At 40.4% G+C, this 18,322-nt stretch overlaps 1 pseudogene; it reads left to right on the top strand.

The window, feature by feature from the left end:
- The window catches only part of LOC103636781 (cycloartenol synthase-like), a 75,891-nt pseudogene extending 59,354 nt beyond the window's left edge, over positions 1-16,537 (top strand).
- The last annotated feature ends 1,785 nt before the right edge of the window (positions 16,538-18,322 follow it).

Below are 18,322 nucleotides of genomic sequence, written 5' to 3' on the forward strand. Positions count from 1 at the left end.
GTTCATTTTCAAAATTTATTGGACTCAACACTGACTCATCCATAATCCAAACATGACATATGTCTGGTCAAACTTATTTGTCCCAACAAACCATTGTCTCGGATGATGGATATGGTTGGTCCCAACAGTAAAAGTTTCTTCCATTCTTTAGTATGTCAGGCCGATACATTGTTTTCTAATGGATATTTAGGGTATTAGAATAATTAAGTCAAAACTATGTATAAATAAACTAGCACATGTATGCTCCAGTCGTTGATTATATGATTTATTAAAAAGCACAACCACATGTATCAATGTGGATTGTTGATCAAGTTCTATCTATATTGACATGTTTTATCTCTCAAAATTCAGCATATTAATCCTTCTGAGACCTTTGGGGGCATAATGATTGATTACCCGTAAGCTGCAATAACCCTTTGGTTTTCTTACATTGCTTTGTTAGAAATATGAAAAATAAACACAAATAAAATGCATAATTTAATTGACAGGTATGTTGAATGCACATCATCGTCAATTCAAGCTCTAGCTTTGTTCAGGAAACTCTACCCAGGGCACCGTAGGAAAGAGGTGGACAACATTATCAACAAGGGTGCAAGTTTCATTGAAAGTATGCAAAGGAATGATGGTTCATGGTTAGTATTTGGATATACATGAGAGTATACTACTTACTTAGCATATTTATGACTCTACATGAATTATTCCCAATTTGTATCTCCAACAGGTACGGTTCTTGGGGTGTTTGTTTCACCTACGCCACATGGTTTGCAGTGAAGGGATTAGCTTGTGCTGGGCGGACGTTCAACAATAGTCCTGTAATAAAAAAGGCATGTGATTTTCTTTTGTCGAAGGAGCTTCCATCCGGTGGATGGGGAGAGAGTTATTTGTCATGTCAGAACAAGGTAACTTGTCTTATACTCTTTCCGTTCTTTTTTATTTGTCGCGTTTTAGTTTAAAAATGAACTAGCGGACGAGAATGGAGATAGTACATGTGGTTCTGTATTTCTGTTTGCTGCAATGTATTTATCACTTGTAACTCGTTATCAAATGTTCCTATATTGGTCGTATATCAAATCGATCGAGGTACTATTGGATCCAATATATAAATGTTATTTATCACCTAATATGATTATCACCTACTCTAGAATGACTTCATAAATTTAAGTTGTTTGTGGTCTTTGTAAGTCATTTCTTAAGTCATTTTAGAGTTGGTGATCATCATCTAAAATGACAAATAGCACTGCTCTCTAGAGTCGGTGACCATTACCGACTAGGTGAAACTTTATCTAGAGTGACGACTCGTGCTTTGCAATGGTATTTATATATATCATATAGATAGACATTGACATTGATTAAATGATATATTTATTCAAACATGATTATATTTTAAATTTTTTCAAATATTAATATATGCATATATAAATTATTGTTCATTTCTATACATAAACACATATGTGGTTTGGTGGTAGCCGCCAGATGTTTGCAGCGGGGGTGCGTGTTCGAGCGAGAGTACAACAGTATTGCTAATGCTATTACTATTACGATACCTACCCTCACATCTTCTGACTTGGATTGAAACAGGTTTACACACATCTCGAAGGCATGCGACCTCATGCAGTGAACACAAGCTGGGCCAGTTGGCCCTAATTGGTGCAGGACAGGTTTGTCGTTTTGTTTTATGATCCGACTGATAGATTTTATTGATGTGCATACCTACTATAAAGAATAATATACTTTGACTCGTTGTTATAGGCTGAAAGAGATCCAACACCACTGCATCGGGCGGCTAAGGTTTTGATCAACTTGCAATTAGTGGACGGAGAATTTCCACAGCAGGTAAATAATACTCCCAACTGACCCAAGAGAAATAAATTAACATTCATTTACACTTTCGTCCACCTCACACATTTTTTATTTAAAAACCTTTGTGTCTTAAAATTCAAATGAGAAAATGGGTTTGATTTCGTCCCTATGATTATAGAATCACGCATATGGAACAACAATATAACAGATCTAATTATAAGAGAAGTTTATAAAGGTATTGTAGGATTATGGAGAGGTTACGCTAAAGCAAAACAAAATTTCAACACCATAAAACCAAGATCTACTATTGTTATATATTACGGGATTACCACTAGATGCGCAGGACGGCAGAAATCGTCTCGATATAAATGAATCTGTCGAATAGTGTCGTGCAGTCGCCGACGTCCATCATGTGTTCGCACGGTTCGTCCTAATGCTCCAAATGCAACACTGTGAATCATCTAGGCCCCTTTTAGTAATGTTTTGGTAATTAATGACAACTACTTGTGGACTAACGATTCTTGGAGAAATAAGAATGCAGGGTTGGACCACATAAAACAGGAAATGTTGAAGAGTCATACGCATTGGTTGTGGATCAGATGAAGGCAAAGGTATAATATAGGTTTTACTTTTGCCGGTCTTGAGGAGTTTAGAGAAGATACCTGACCGGATTAGTAGGCTAGATAGCCGTACTATTAAGAGGGGTCAATGACTTAGTTCTGTGTAAAACTTAGTGCCTCATAGAGCATCAAGTAGTTGCATTTGCATGAGGACTAACAGCGCGTCTCATTTCGTGAGTTAAAAGTTCATTCAAAAGCATGTTTGAAATTTGAGAAGTCTTGGTCGCGCGGACTGTCCGGCCCTTGGGGGCGGACCGTCCGCGATCCTCCAGAGGGTCCGAAGTCTGACCATTTGTGTTGGAACTGTGTTCTATTGCACTGCGGACCGTCCGGGATTTATAGCCGGACCGTCCGCAGTCCTGACCAGAAGAAGGTGGCTTCGGGTCAGTCCCTGAATTATAGGCGGACGGTCCGCCTGTGAGGGGCGGACGGTCCGCATGTGTCTATCTCGTTTTTGGACAGGGACTGTGTGTTTTTATTGAGTTGTACTACGGACGGTCCGGGAGACCAGTCCGGACAGTACTGTCTCAGGTCGCGGACGGTCCGGGATTTATTGTCGGACGGTCCGCGTGTGTTAACTCCGTTTGATCCGAGGCTCAGGTGTTTGAAATTGCCTGGTCGCGGACGGTCCGACCTTGAAGGGCGGACTGTCCGGACCCACCTTTTGAGACGTCTCTGACATGTTCCAACGGTCATTATAGCCGTTATGGTGTACGGCGGACCGTCCGGCCCTAGGGCGCGGACGGTCCGCGCGTGCGCAGAACTGCCCTCTTTTGTGCATAACGGTTGGTTCTAGATGGGGGCCTATAAATAGAAGGGTAGCTCGTGTGTGACTTCTCTCTTGGCCATTCCTTGCACACATTGAGCTCATTTGTGATCCTCCAACTCACTCTCTCACACTCTTTGCTTGAGATTGCATTCTAGTGAGAGATTGAGGGTTCCTAGTGCATTTGCATCATTTGGTGATTCTTGAGGCACTAGGTGGTACACCGAGCAAGCGTCGTTGGCTTGTTACTCTTGGAGGTTGCCGCCTCCTAGACGGCTCGGGTGATTGTCTCCGTCGAGCTCTCCAAGAAGATTGTGGAGAAGCCGCGGTGTTGATTGTGAGGGGTTCGCGCCTACCTCGCCGGAGCGGCAAAGGTGACATTAGTGGAATCGAGGTATTGAGTGATTTCTTGTCCACTTGGCTCAAAGATCAAGTCGTGTCTTGATAGAGGAGCAAGTGAGAGCTTGAAGTCCACCTCAACGTGGATTAGGGGTGATCGGCAAATCACCGATACCACGGGATAAATTTCGGTGTCTATTCCTTCTAGCATTACTTATTGCCTTGCAATTGATTAGTGTTTTGCTTATAGTTCTTCAAGTATTCAATCTCCGTAGTTGTCTTTCATACATTGTTTACTTATTGACACTAGTAAATTTATTCTCCTTGTTGTATTGATTAAATTTACTTAGTATTGTTGTTTTTAGTCAAAACCGTCTATTCACCCCCCCTCTAGCCGGTGTCCTAGATCCTACAAGTGGTATCGGAGCCGAGGACTCCATTGTTTGTGGATCTAATCATCCCGGAGTGGGACAAAATGGCTAGTAACAACAATGTGCACATAGGGAAGCCACCGCACTTTGATGGAAACAATTATGATTATTGGAAAATAAGAATGTCAATGCATCTTAGAGCAATGGGTGGAAAAATTTGGCCAATTGTCAGAGATGGATTTGTTGTATTGAAGGAAGATGAACCATCCGTTAGTGATAATGAGAATATCCTCACAAATGATCAAGCCATGAATGTCTTTTATGATGCTCTTGATATAAATGAGTTCAATCGTATCAAGAATCTCACAACCGCTCATGAGATTTGGGTAAAGCTAATGGAAATTCATGAAGGAACTACAATTGTGAAGAGTGCCAAACTATATGTGTGCAAAGGGAAGTTTGAGCAATTTATTATGAAAGAAGATGAGAGTGTATCCGATATGTTCAATCGATTGAATGAGATTGTAAATGAACTCAAAGGACTTGGTTTTAATGTTCCGGATGTGGATTTCACACACAAGTTCCTTAGATCACTTCCGGAGAAATATGAGACTATTGTGACAATGCTAGTAAGGAGTGATCTATCTACAACCTCTCCAACCGAAGTATTGGGAGAAATTCTCACTCAAGATATATTTAAGAAGTCACAAGCCGATGCTTTAAGTTTGGCAAAGAAGGTGAAAAATGAATCTATTGCTCTCAAAGCCAAGGCCTCAAAGGCAATTGAAAAGGAAGATAGCAATGATGAAGAAAATGAAAGTGAGAGTGATGGTGACATGGCTTTATTTGTAAGGAAATTCAATAAATTCATGAAGATGAAAAGAGGTCAACCTAGAAGAGGTCAAACATCTAGAAGAAATGCTTTCAATGATAGAAAATGTTTTGAGTGTGGGGAACCCGGTCACATTGCCATGAATTGTCCAAGCAAGAAGAAGAAGGGCAAAGATGAAAGTGACAAGAAGAAAAAGAAATACTATAACAAGAAGAAAGATGGCAAAGCCTACTTAGTTGAATGGGACTCGGATGATAGCTCGGATGATGATGATGATGACACCTCATCCAAGCTAAATGCCGGAATTGCCATCAAGGAAGCTCCCTCACTCTTCTCATCCCCCCATTGCCTCATGGCAAAGGGAGATGCTAAGGTAAAAATCATCACCGATTTAAATGATATAAATGATGATGATGATATCGATGATGTTGATGATGATGGCTATTCATATGATGATCTTGTTAGAATGTTAGGTGAGGCCGATGACTACATGCACAAAGAAAAAGAAAAATTTAAGGCCTTGAAGGAATTGTATAAAAACCTCCAAGTGTCTTTTGAGGAGCTCAAGATCTCTCACAATGATCTCAAAGAAAATTGTGAGAAGCTTGCGGATGCTCAAAAATCATCTATTGTGCATGAAGTTGAGGTGGTCACTAAGGATGTTGGAGTCACTTGTGACTTACTTGATAGTCTTACAAGTGAACCACTACCTACTAACTCTATTTGTGATAAATGCAAAATTTCTCTCAATGATAATATTGCTCTTGATGAATCAAAAATTATTGTTGAGAATGAAGTGTTAGTGGATAAAATAAATACTCTAACTCATGACCTAGAAAAGGCATATGGTGGTAAGAAGAAGTTGGATTTCATATTGGGAAGTCAACGATGTTCTCTTAACCGTGAAGGTCTTGGATATGTTCCCAAGAAAGGAAAGAATGCTTTTGTAAAGCAAAAGACATTGTTTGTGAAAGAATGTGACAAAGTGTGTCACAAGTGTCACAAAAAGGGACATGTTAAGAAAAATTGTCCCAAGTTCAAACATGTATCCTCCACTTGTTTTGAGCATTGTTATGTTCTTTCTCATAATGCAAAAGGTGTTCATGCTAAATTTGTTGGTACTTCAATTGTTGGAAACAAAAAGAAAGCTATTTGGGTGCCAAAGACCTTGGTCACTAACATCCAAGGACCCAAGCAAGTTTGGGTACCTAAAAAAGATTGATTTCCTTTTGTAGGTAAACTACAAGGCGGGAGGGAATCATTGGGTGTTGGATAGTGGATGTACTCAACACATGACCGGGGATATGAAGATGTTTACCCAAATGAGTGAGGAAGATTGCTCAAATTATGATAGTATCACATTTGGAGATAATCGTAAAGGAAAGGTTAAAGGTTTGGGTAAAATTGCTATTTCAAATGATCATTCTATATCAAATGTGCTATTGGTTGAATCCTTGAATTTTAATTTACTTTCCGTAGCTCAATTATGTGATTTAGGATTTTGTTGCAATTTCACAGTTGAAGATGTTATTATCTCTAGTGTTGACGGTAGCAATCTTAAATTTAAAGGTTTTAGACATGAAAATCTTTATCTTGTTGATTTCTCATCTAATGAGGCAAAGCTCACAACTTGCTTATTTTCAAAAGCTTCACTAGGTTGGTTATGGCATAGAAGACTTGGTCATGTTGGGATGAAGCAACTCAATCGGTTAACCAAGCATGACTTAGTTCGAGGCTTGAAAGATGTGAAGTTTGAAAAGAACAAATTGTGTAGCTCTTGTCAAGCCGGTAAGCAAGTGGCAAATACTCATCCAAATAAAAGTCAAATGTCCACTCATCGACCTTTGGAATTACTTCACATGGATTTGTTTGGGCCCACATCTTTTGTAAGTATTGGTGGTAATTCTTATTGTCTTGTGATTGTGGATGACTATTCAAGATTTACTTGGGTTTATTTTCTACGAGACAAATCTAATGTGTTTGAAACATTCAAGTCATTTGCTATATTGGCTCAAAATCAATTTGATTTCGACATCAAAAAGGTTAGAAGTGATAATGGGTCGGAATTCAAAAATGCAAGGATTGATCAATATTGTGATGACAAGGGTATCAAACATGAATTCTCTTCCAAATATACCCCGGAACAAAACGGTATTGTTGAAAGAAAGAATAGAACTCTTATTGATATGGCAAGGTCTATGTTAGCGGAATATAATATATCGGATTCTTATTGGGCCGAGGCGATAAATACCGCTTGTCATTCATCAAATAGACTATATTGTCACAAACTCTTGAAGAAAACTCCATATGAATTGCTCATTGGTAGAAAGCCAAATATCTCATATTTTAGGGTATTTGGTTGCAAATGTTATATTTTGAGAAAGGGAAGCCGGCTTTCTAAATTTGAGAAGAAATGTGATGAGGGTTTTCTTCTTGGATATTCATCAAATAGTAAGGCTTATAGAGTCTTCAACAAATCTCATGGTATTATTGAGGAAGCATATGATGTTGAATTTGATGAAACAAATGGGTCTCAAGATGAGAGTGATAATCTCGATGATGTTGGGGGAACTAAATTGATAAATGCAATGAAAACAATGGCCATTGGTGAAATAAAACCTAAGGAAGATGATGATGAAGATAGTGTAGTTGTTATTCCTTCATCCTCAACTATAAATAAGGAAGATCACCAAAGCCAACAACTCGATGAAACCTTGGATACTCATGATCAAGGTACTTCAAGACCTACGGTTCCTCCCAATGCTTCAACAAGCAACTATCAAACGGTATCAAGAATTCATCATTCCATTGTGAAGGATCACCCGGTTGATCAAATTGTGGGTGATATTAGTAAGGGTGTTCAAACTCGCTCTCGCATAGCTTCATTTTGTGAACATTTCTCTTTTGTATCTTGTATGGAACCTAACCGTGTAGATGAAGCTCTACTTGATGTTGATTGGGTGAATGCAATGCATGAAGAATTAAATAACTTCGCTCGAAATGAAGTTTGGGAGCTTGTTGAGAGACCAAAGAACCACAATGTTATTGGTACAAAATGGGTGTTTCGCAACAAGCACAATGAAGATGGTGTGGTAGTAAGAAACAAGGCAAGACTAGTTGCACAAGGATATACTCAAATTGAAGGATTGGATTTTGGGGAGACATTTGCTCCCGTAGCAAGATTAGAAGCAATCCGGATTCTACTTGCTTATGCTTGTGCACACAATATCAAGCTCTACCAAATGGATGTAAAGAGTGCCTTTCTAAATGGTAAGATTAGTGAACTAGTGTATGTTGAACAACCTCCCGGTTTTGAGGACCCCAAAAGACCTAACCATGTGTTCAAGCTTTCTAAAGCTCTCTATGGGCTTAAGCAAGCTCCACGCGCTTGGTATGAAAGGCTTAGGGATTTCTTGCTTTCCAAAGACTTCAAAATTGGGAAGGTTGACACTACTCTATTCACTAAAAGAATTGGTAAAGATTTATTTGTTTGTCAAATCTACGTTGATGATATTATTTTTGGATCTACTAATGAATTATTTTGTGAGGAGTTCGGAAAAATGATGTCAAAGGAATTTGAAATGTCTATGATAGGAGAATTGAGCTTCTTTCTTGGCCTTCAAATCAAACAATTGAAAGATGGAATTTTTATAAGTCAATCAAAATATTTGAGGGACATGCTCAAGAAGTTTGGTTTAGAAAATGCTAAGCCTATCAAGACTCCAATGGCAACAAATGGTCATCTAGACTTAGATGAAGGAGGTACAATAGTTGATCAAAAACTTTATCGTTCAATAATTGGTAGTTTGCTTTATATTACCGCATCTAGGCCCGATGTTATGTTTAGTGTATGCATGTGTGCTCGATTTCAAGCTTCTCCTAGAGAGATTCACTTGAAGGCCGCTAAAAGAATTCTAAGATATTTGAAGTATACTCCCAATATTGGTCTATGGTATCCCAAAGGTGCTCAATTTGAATTAATTGGATATTCGGATTCGGACTATGCGGGGTGCAAAGTTGATAGAAAAAGCACCTCCGGTTGTTGTCAATTTCTTGGTAGATCTCTTGTTTCATGGTCTTCTAAGAAACAAAATTCGGTTGCTCTATCTACCGCCGAGGCGGAATATATATCGGCCGGAAATTGTTGTGCTCAACTATTATGGATGAAACAAACCTTATTGGACTATGGAATTATTTTCAAGAATGTGCCTCTCATGTGTGATAATGAGAGTGCGGTGAAATTGGCTACCAATCCGGTCCAACACTCAAGAACCAAGCATATTGATATACGGCATCACTTCTTAAGAGATCATGTTGGCAAGGGAGATATCTCTATTTATTCCATTGGCACCGATGATCAATTAGCAGACATTTTTACAAAACCTTTGGATGAAACAAGATTTTGTTCTCTAAGAAGTGAAATGAATGTGATCGATATCTCAAATGTGACTTGAAGTTGATCACACATGTGTCGCCTTGCATCTTGGGTCTAAGTATGCTTTTTACGCTATTTATTTGGTACTATTTGTGCATTTTTCATTTCTAATTGCTCTAGATAGTTTAATTCAAAAATCTTGCATTTCTCGAATACATCATAAGTATATGCATGCATACCAACTTTTGGATTGGTCAAAATGTCCATATATGAGCACCAATTCGGATTCGGAATTCAAAATCAGAAAGTGGACAGAAATTGGAAAAATGAGTATCAGGCCGCGGACCGTCCGCCTATGGACCGCGGACCGTCCGCAGCATCAGGAAATGGACAGTCCGAGCAGCCTCGCAGACCGTCTGAGATCATCAGGGCGCGGACCGTCCGCCGCCCCCGCGCGGACCGTCCGCGACAGGGCAGAAAAAGGGACAGAGCCCGCAGTCTTGCCAGTTGTGCCCACTCGGTTGTTCTCTTTTGCTCTCCTCTCGCATATACTCTCTTGTGTCGAGTGTGCGCGGACCGTGAAGAGAAGTTGCGTGCGGACAGTCCGACAGCTTGCAACGCCATTCCCTCAACATGTCTTCATCACGGTATCTTCAAATCTTGTGGATTTAATCAAATTTCATCAACCTTGAGATTATTTGGGTTTCTTCTCTGATCTGAAATTGAGCAGTGGGTTTCAAAATCTGATTGGTGGGATTGTTAGTTCTTCTCAATATCAATGCTATGCAAAATTTTCAACTTATTTGGCTGGGTATTATCTGCAAAACCATCAAATTGAACCCTTGTGGCGGCTAGGGTTCTTGGAGTCGCCCCTGGTCGGTCGCGGACCGTCCGCCTGGTGGATGCGGACCGTCCGGGCCTCTGGCGCGGACCGTCCGACCCCCTAGCGCGGACCGTCCGGACCCTGACAGTGTGTTACCATTCCATTCCTTCTTATAAGTGGCGATTGGTATCAATTATTTATCTCTGGTTGTCTGTCACCTTGTTGCAGTGGTTTTGGTGGTCTCCGCAAGAAACTTGCCGGTCGCTTTAAATCAAAGCGCCCACGTGGCAATGATGATGATTATACGCCGACCACTGATTCAGAGGCCCAATCCTCAGCTGGGGGCACTGAATCCATGGATGCTGAAGATTTTCTTCATGTTCATCCAGATTATCCCATTGATATCCAAGGATGGACTTATCCCAAGCGGCGATTTTCTATGGCTGAGTACTGCTCTAGACGGACTGTGAACCAATATGGTCTGCCATCAGATACCAATATTCAGTTTTTCCACACTCAGCTGCAGTTTGACGTCTTTTGGGGCACCCTGGTGGATACCAACTTCCATAAGCATCAGGTGATTGATTGGTCTTTCTTGCTCAGTCAATCAGTCATGGAGGGTCTTATCCCCAAATTTGAAACATGTGGGTTATATCAGTTTATGGGGCAGCGCACCGATTTCAATGAAATGGCAGTGAAGCAATTCTTGGCTACCTCAGAGATTGATATTGCAGAAGAATCTATCACCTGGATGACTGGCTTCAAGCGGTATTCTGCTTCTTTTGCTGACTTTGCCGCTGCCAACAGTCTGGACTATGGCACTATTTCTGCTGGGGTGGATCTATATACTGAAGATAACTTTGAGGATTTTGTGCAGTTTTATGAGCCAGTCAGGCTCGGTATACCCAGGAGATTTGGAGAAACAGCAGGACTCAGACATCATCCTGCTGTCATCAACAAGATTGCCAGAGTCACCATTCTTCCCAAGAGTGGTGATAAGAGTAAAATTCGAGATAAGTTCTGGAACATAATTCATCACATTATGAATGGAGAAGTCATGAACATTGTTCTTTTCATGATGAGGCAGCTTAATGATTTAAAGATGGACAAGAATCAAAACTTGGCATATGCTCCATACATTATGGCTCTTATCAAATCCAAGACAAGATTTGAGGGCCCATGTGAGATTGTCCACACTCCATTCAGGCCTTTTAAGAATGAGATAGGGTTTCTCACCAGGCCACTCACTCCATTCCCAGATGATGAGGAAGACCCTGGCTATGAGGGTGGAGCAGCGCCTAATGTTGAGGAACAGCAGATGCCTCCTCCTCCACCTCCTCCTCAGCCTCAGCACTATTGGGAGCCTGCTCCAGGATATTTTGATTCTTATTTTCACAACATGCAGCAAGGGCTGGAGGCTCGTATTGATACTCGATTTGAGGGGTTGATGTCACATGTGGATCACCGCCTCGATGACATGCAGTCTCGCTTTGACAACAACTGTGATGTGCTCAACTCTGAATTTTCTGACCTTCGTGATCACATTCACACCAATGTCACTGATCCCATCATGTCAAGGCTGAATAATATGCAACAAAGCTTTCAAGATAACATGGGTGCTCTCTCCAGTCAGTTTGATAATCTTTCTACAACTGACAACATGCATGATATCAGTCAGAGGCAGCAGCAGCTCCAGCAGGACTTTGCCCAGTTCTCCTCCCTGTTTGACACCTTCAGCACTCATTATTACAACATGCATCCTCCGCCGAGTGATCAGTAAAGCCTCTCCTTTGTGGCAATTGATGCCAAAGGGGGAGAGAAGTGATGAGAAGTTGTCAGGCGTCTCCTTCAGGGGGAGTTGGTGGCTCTATGTGGACACTAAGACCATGCACATGCATTTTATCTTTTTTGTGCCGTTTAAGTTTATGTCTTATGCATTTGGAACTTGGTTCGATCTATTAACTCTATGTCGTATGTCTGTGGATTATTATCTGTAATATTCTGTGGGATGAACTATGTTTTAGTTCAAATTACTCTGTGTGTGGTTAATCGAGATGTGATTATAATTGCTGCGCTCACTCTACGAATCATCGCTTGTATGTCTCGATAACCATGTTTGTAGGAAAGTCTCCATCAAGCTCCAATATATTATGTGTGTTATATCTTCAACTTCAAATAATCCTGCACACACTTAGGGGGAGCCTTTCTTGCATACTGAGTTTCTATTGGGATTTATCTATCTTTTGGACAGAACTTCAATTCAAGATAAGTCCTATGAAACTCATCTCCAAAATCTATTTTATACCTTAAGTATGAGAGAGATTTGGAGAAACTAAACTTCTCTTTAATATACTATGTGGTGTTGTCATCAATTACCAAAAAGGGGGAGATTGTGAATCATCTAGGCCCCTTTTAGTAATGTTTTGGTAATTAATGACAACTACTTGTGGACTAACGATTCTTGGAGAAATAAGAATGCAGGGTTGGACCACATAAAACAGGAAATGTTGAAGAGTCATACGCATTGGTTGTGGATCAGATGAAGGCAAAGGTATAATATAGGTTTTACTTTTGCCGGTCTTGAGGAGTTTAGAGAAGATACCTGACCGGATTAGTAGGCTAGATAGCCGTACTATTAAGAGGGGTCAATGACTTAGTTCTGTGTAAAACTTAGTGCCTCATAGAGCATCAAGTAGTTGCATTTGCATGAGGACTAACAGCGCGTCTCATTTCGTGAGTTAAAAGTTCATTCAAAAGCATGTTTGAAATTTGAGAAGTCTTGGTCGCGCGGACTGTCCGGCCCTTGGGGGCGGACCGTCCGCGATCCTCCAGAGGGTCCGAAGTCTGACCATTTGTGTTGGAACTGTGTTCTATTGCACTGCGGACCGTCCGGGATTTATAGCCGGACCGTCCGCAGTCCTGACCAGAAGAAGGTGGCTTCGGGTCAGTCCCTGAATTATAGGCGGACGGTCCGCCTGTGAGGGGCGGACGGTCCGCATGTGTCTATCTCGTTTTTGGACAGGGACTGTGTGTTTTTATTGAGTTGTACTACGGACGGTCCGGGAGACCAGTCCGGACAGTACTGTCTCAGGTCGCGGACGGTCCGGGATTTATTGCCGGACGGTCCGCGTGTGTTAACTCCGTTTGATCCGAGGCTCAGGTGTTTGAAATTGCCTGGTCGCGGACGGTCCGACCTTGAAGGGCGGACTGTCCGGACCCACCTTTTGAGACGTCTCTGACATGTTCCAACGGTCATTATAGCCGTTATGGTGTACGGCGGACCGTCCGGCCCTAGGGCGCGGACGGTCCGCGCGTGCGCAGAACTGCCCTCTTTTGTGCATAACGGTTGGTTCTAGATGGGGGCCTATAAATAGAAGGGTAGCTCGTGTGTGACTTCTCTCTTGGCCATTCCTTGCACACATTGAGCTCATTTGTGATCCTCCAACTCACTCTCTCACACTCTTTGCTTGAGATTGCATTCTAGTGAGAGATTGAGGGTTCCTAGTGCATTTGCATCATTTGGTGATTCTTGAGGCACTAGGTGGTACACCGAGCAAGCGTCGTTGGCTTGTTACTCTTGGAGGTTGCCGCCTCCTAGACGGCTCGGGTGATTGTCTCCGTCGAGCTCTCCAAGAAGATTGTGGAGAAGCCGCGGTGTTGATTGTGAGGGGTTCGCGCCTACCTCGCCGGAGCGGCAAAGGTGACATTAGTGGAATCGAGGTATTGAGTGATTTCTTGTCCACTTGGCTCAAAGATCAAGTCGTGTCTTGATAGAGGAGCAAGTGAGAGCTTGAAGTCCACCTCAACGTGGATTAGGGGTGATCGGCAAATCACCGATACCACGGGATAAATTTCGGTGTCTATTCCTTCTAGCATTACTTATTGCCTTGCAATTGATTAGTGTTTTGCTTATAGTTCTTCAAGTATTCAATCTCCGTAGTTGTCTTTCATACATTGTTTACTTATTGACACTAGTAAATTTATTCTCCTTGTTGTATTGATTAAATTTACTTAGTATTGTTGTTTTTAGTCAAAACCGTCTATTCACCCCCCCTCTAGCCGGTGTCCTAGATCCTACAAACACCTCCGAGGTATCCACACATGCAGGGAGAAAGCGACGCGTACTGGACTGCTAGGTCCACGACGACTGCGTGGCGAGGTCAAGAGAAGTGTGGCTGCTGGTGTTCTACTGAGCAAATTAGGTTAACCCTAATCGTGCATCCACCCCCTCATTACATAGGCGTCCTGATGGGCTTCTGACTCTGAGGCCCATCAGCAACCCTAAACCCAGTCTAATTCGGATCGTATCCGAACTCGGATTCATTCCCCTTAAGTGTCACTAGTACAGAGAAGCGCTATAGTGGCGGTCGTAAACCTATTTATAGTGGCATTTTTCGTAACCGCCAGTGCTAGAGGCCAGTAGAAATCATCATTTTTAGAGGCGCGTAACTGAGGGCCGCCAGTGGAAATCGGTTTTCACTGGCGGTCGACGTAATAAAACCGCCAGTGAAAATTGTTTCCAGGAAACATAAAATGGGTTTTAAAAATAGCAAAAATATTATTTTTATTAGGGGAGGCCTCGGCCCACCCACCCGTCTCCGTCAAAGTTGCGGCATTTTTCGTCCACTACGCGGTTGCTTCGAATCAAACCCCTCAACCTCACCCTCAAGCGTACCCTTCTCTACCACTCCGTCTATGACATGCTTTGTGTCTAGTTTGTAGTTTTGTTGCCCACATATTACAACCAACTGAGTGTAAATTGGTTGTTTGAGACCGTAAACCAATTCAAATAAAAAAGTTGTCAACTACAAAGTTGAATAATTTTTGAAGTTCTACAACTTTCATTTTGACACTTTTTTCATCCGAGATCGTTTGCAAAATTTGAATTTTAAATTTGACAAATTTAGATACAATTTTTAAGAGCCGAAATGATTTCAAATAAAAAAGTTGTCAACTACAAAGTTTTATAACTTTTAGAGATCTACAACTTTTATTTTGATAGTTTCATCATACGAGGTCGTTTGAAAAACTCGAAAAATTAAGGATAAAAATGATTTCTAGTGGCGGTTCCTTAAGAAAACCGCTACTAGAAATCGATTTCTACAGGCGGTTCCTTAAGAAAACCGCCACGAGAAATCATGGATTTGTACATGCGGTTTTCATAAGGAACCGCCTCTAGAAATACGATTTCTAGTGGCGGTTTTCTTAAGAAACCGCCACTAAAAATAGCACAGACGATTGATAACCGAATCCGCCTGTAAAAATATACCGTACCACAGGCTTTGAGCCTTTTTCTACTAGTGTGTGAGACCCTATAGGTTCATGTATACATAGACATGACCTAAGTACTCTTACTTAGCCTAATAATTAACAACAACCTCTAGCAAGACATGTCAACTTCTATGCATACGTAAGATCATATCAGATGAACCATCACAACATTACATACATGTTATTCTCTATCTCACGATATTTGGTCTAGCTCTAAGCTGACCTCTCTTTCTCGATACTATGATTCGGAATCCTTTTATAGGTTAATACTTAACCTTAGCACGACCATGCATTTATTGACCCAATCACTCGAGTAGCCTAAAGATATCTCTCTTAAGTAGAGAGGGACAAATTCTATCTTAACTGACCATGCCTCACGACATGCTTCCTAACGAACTCAAAACTATCTTTATAACTACCCGGTTATGAAGTAACTTTTGATAGTCCCTAAGTAGGTCAATTAAGATCTTGAGAACACGCGACAATCTCGGGTCTAAGGACACAATGTACATGTTGTAAAAAAGATAGAACTATATTACAAAACTCATGTTGGGTCCGTCCAGACTCATGTCATACATGTTCCTACATTATTAGTTTTATATCTCCATGTTCATGACTTGTGAAACATAGTCATCAACTAATTCATGTGCTAGTCATCGAATCTGACCAGATATATCTTTTAGAATAACCATACAAGTAAAGAATCTCACATACAATTCACATAATTGCTAATCAATACAATGTGCCTTTCATAGATATTCAAATAAGCAATATATCATGGATACAAAGAAATATGATCATCTCTATTATTATCTCTAGGGCATATTTCTAACAGGTATAACAACACATTTGCTTAACAAACTACTTATTGTTTTTTTATATCTTCTAAATATTGGACTTGGATTGAAGGCATATATATATTATTAATTAGGGTTGACCCATGGTTGCACCGCAATTGTCATGAGTTTACCAATATTTTACAAGTTATTAATTTTTAGGTATCACATATTAATCAAACAACTAGGATAAAGAATAGATATTTGGTGCAAATTACAACGTAGAGTCTCGTCCACGATATTTGTTGATCTTTCTAGTACTCTCTTTTCATCCCTTCTAGCTGATTTCTGACGTAGCCGCTTTACTGAAATGATTATTTTTCAGTCACAAAACTTTACTATCTTCTTATTTGTTAACATAATTTGAACTATGTACAACGACAGGAGATCATTGGAGTCTTCAATCAAAACTGCATGATCGGTTACTCCCAGTACAGGAATATCTTCCCTATATGGGCTCTAGGAGAATATCGTACTAGGGTCCATGTTGCAGGGAAGAAATAGCTGATATGCTTCTGATTCAATGTTGTGGGAGAGAAGTCAACCGTTTACTATGCGCAGCTTCTACACGCTCGTTATCTAGCTACAACTGTTGTAAACGTTAATCTATCCTTTGCATTTGCTAAAATAAACGACTCCATGGTTAGTCGAGAATAGCAGCGTTATGTGTACTTTTTCTTTTTATTTACAATAAGATACAGAAGTTAGTATCATACACATGTACTTGTTATATTGTACTCACTCTGTCTCAAAATAGTATTCGTTTTAGCTCTTGTTTTTATGTCTATATTCAAATGAATGATGATGAATCTAGACACATATATAAAACACATAAATCAAGTGTTGTATGAATATGTTAATTATCTAAAATGAATTTTAATTTGGGATGGAGGGAGTAGTAAGAAATCACAAACATTTTTAGGTGTGCTAATCTTTAATTTGTGCTTTACGCCTTGTGGAGACCTAGAGCAATGCCATAAACCATGTTAATAGGCAATATGTCTTGGTGAAGAACCGAAATGGACAAATAGAGGAGATAAATGGAAGCTATTAAGTTTTTGTTTTAGGCAAACTTGACTTGTTTTTCAGAACTTTATCAAGCACTCAAGACAGCAAAAATGATAAATGAGTATCTCACGAGCCAAATAGTGCTGGGTTATTCTCGGTGACGAACGATAAATATCACTCAATCTAGTAAGAAACTAGACACAACACCCAAAGCCTTCGAAATTGAAAATAATGCTCTCCATTCCAAACAAGATAAAGTAAGAGCACACACGTAAATCACTCAAACCAACTATTGATTTGATGACTTAGAAAAGTTCTTGGGCAACTTAGGACGCTACCAAAACAAAAGAATCAGAAACGTACACCTGAAACTCAAAAACACCTCCCAAAGGCTAGGTCTAGTTGAGATGAAAGACTGGTTTGATTGGTTTGGGATCACTGGACAGGCAAACCCAGCCTAGCATGGAGGTTGAACAGGTTGCTAGATTGGCATATCCTACTTTGGTAGACTCAACAGCCCTAAATCCAACTCCCAAAAGGTAAAATCCATTTAAACGAAGTCTGAATGATCCCAATTTGTGTAGATGTATCTAAGGATGCTTAGAAACTATCCCTAAAGTATCACCCCAAAAACATTAAGGAAACTCTGCACATCAAAAAATATATTTCCATGATCAGGGTTTTCTCAATTTTCCTCGACATTCACAAAACTTGAGCTCATGAGGAATCTAGTCAAATCAACTTGTAGAAATGTTCCTTTTGTGTCATATCTAGTAATAAAATCCCTAAACCAAATCTAAGATCCCCAGATAATTTAATCACCCAAAAACTAAAGAAAAGAGGTTTAAGAGAGGAAAACCAGAGGTTCAAGAACTCATATCAAGAACTTAGATCTTGAAGTCACAAGGACAAGAGGAGGTAAGGGCCTGTATTTCCAAGAGAAATTGCAGGCTACAATATTCAATTACATAGATGAAAGATCATGGAGTGGTTAAAACATCTACAGACCGCCTATAGGAGTATAGAGGAAGGGAAAACCTAACAAAGAGGTAAACTATGACAACTAAAGAGATGAGGCTAGTTGGGGAAGCCCCCCTTTTATTTATAGAGGCTATTATATGTTCCTAACATTTTATACTCGATTGGTTGAGGAAGTTGTCTAGGCAATACTGAAAGAGAAGGATCAACCTGATCTAGCACTAGCATCATGTAAGGTAGCTGAGGACTAGACCAAGCAAGACTACTACATCGCTCATAACACGATGCACGGTTTGTATTGTT

The sequence above is a fragment of the Zea mays genome, chromosome 8 (genome assembly GCF_902167145.1).
Source record: "Zea mays cultivar B73 chromosome 8, Zm-B73-REFERENCE-NAM-5.0, whole genome shotgun sequence".
Taxonomy (NCBI): Eukaryota; Viridiplantae; Streptophyta; class Magnoliopsida; order Poales; family Poaceae; genus Zea; species Zea mays.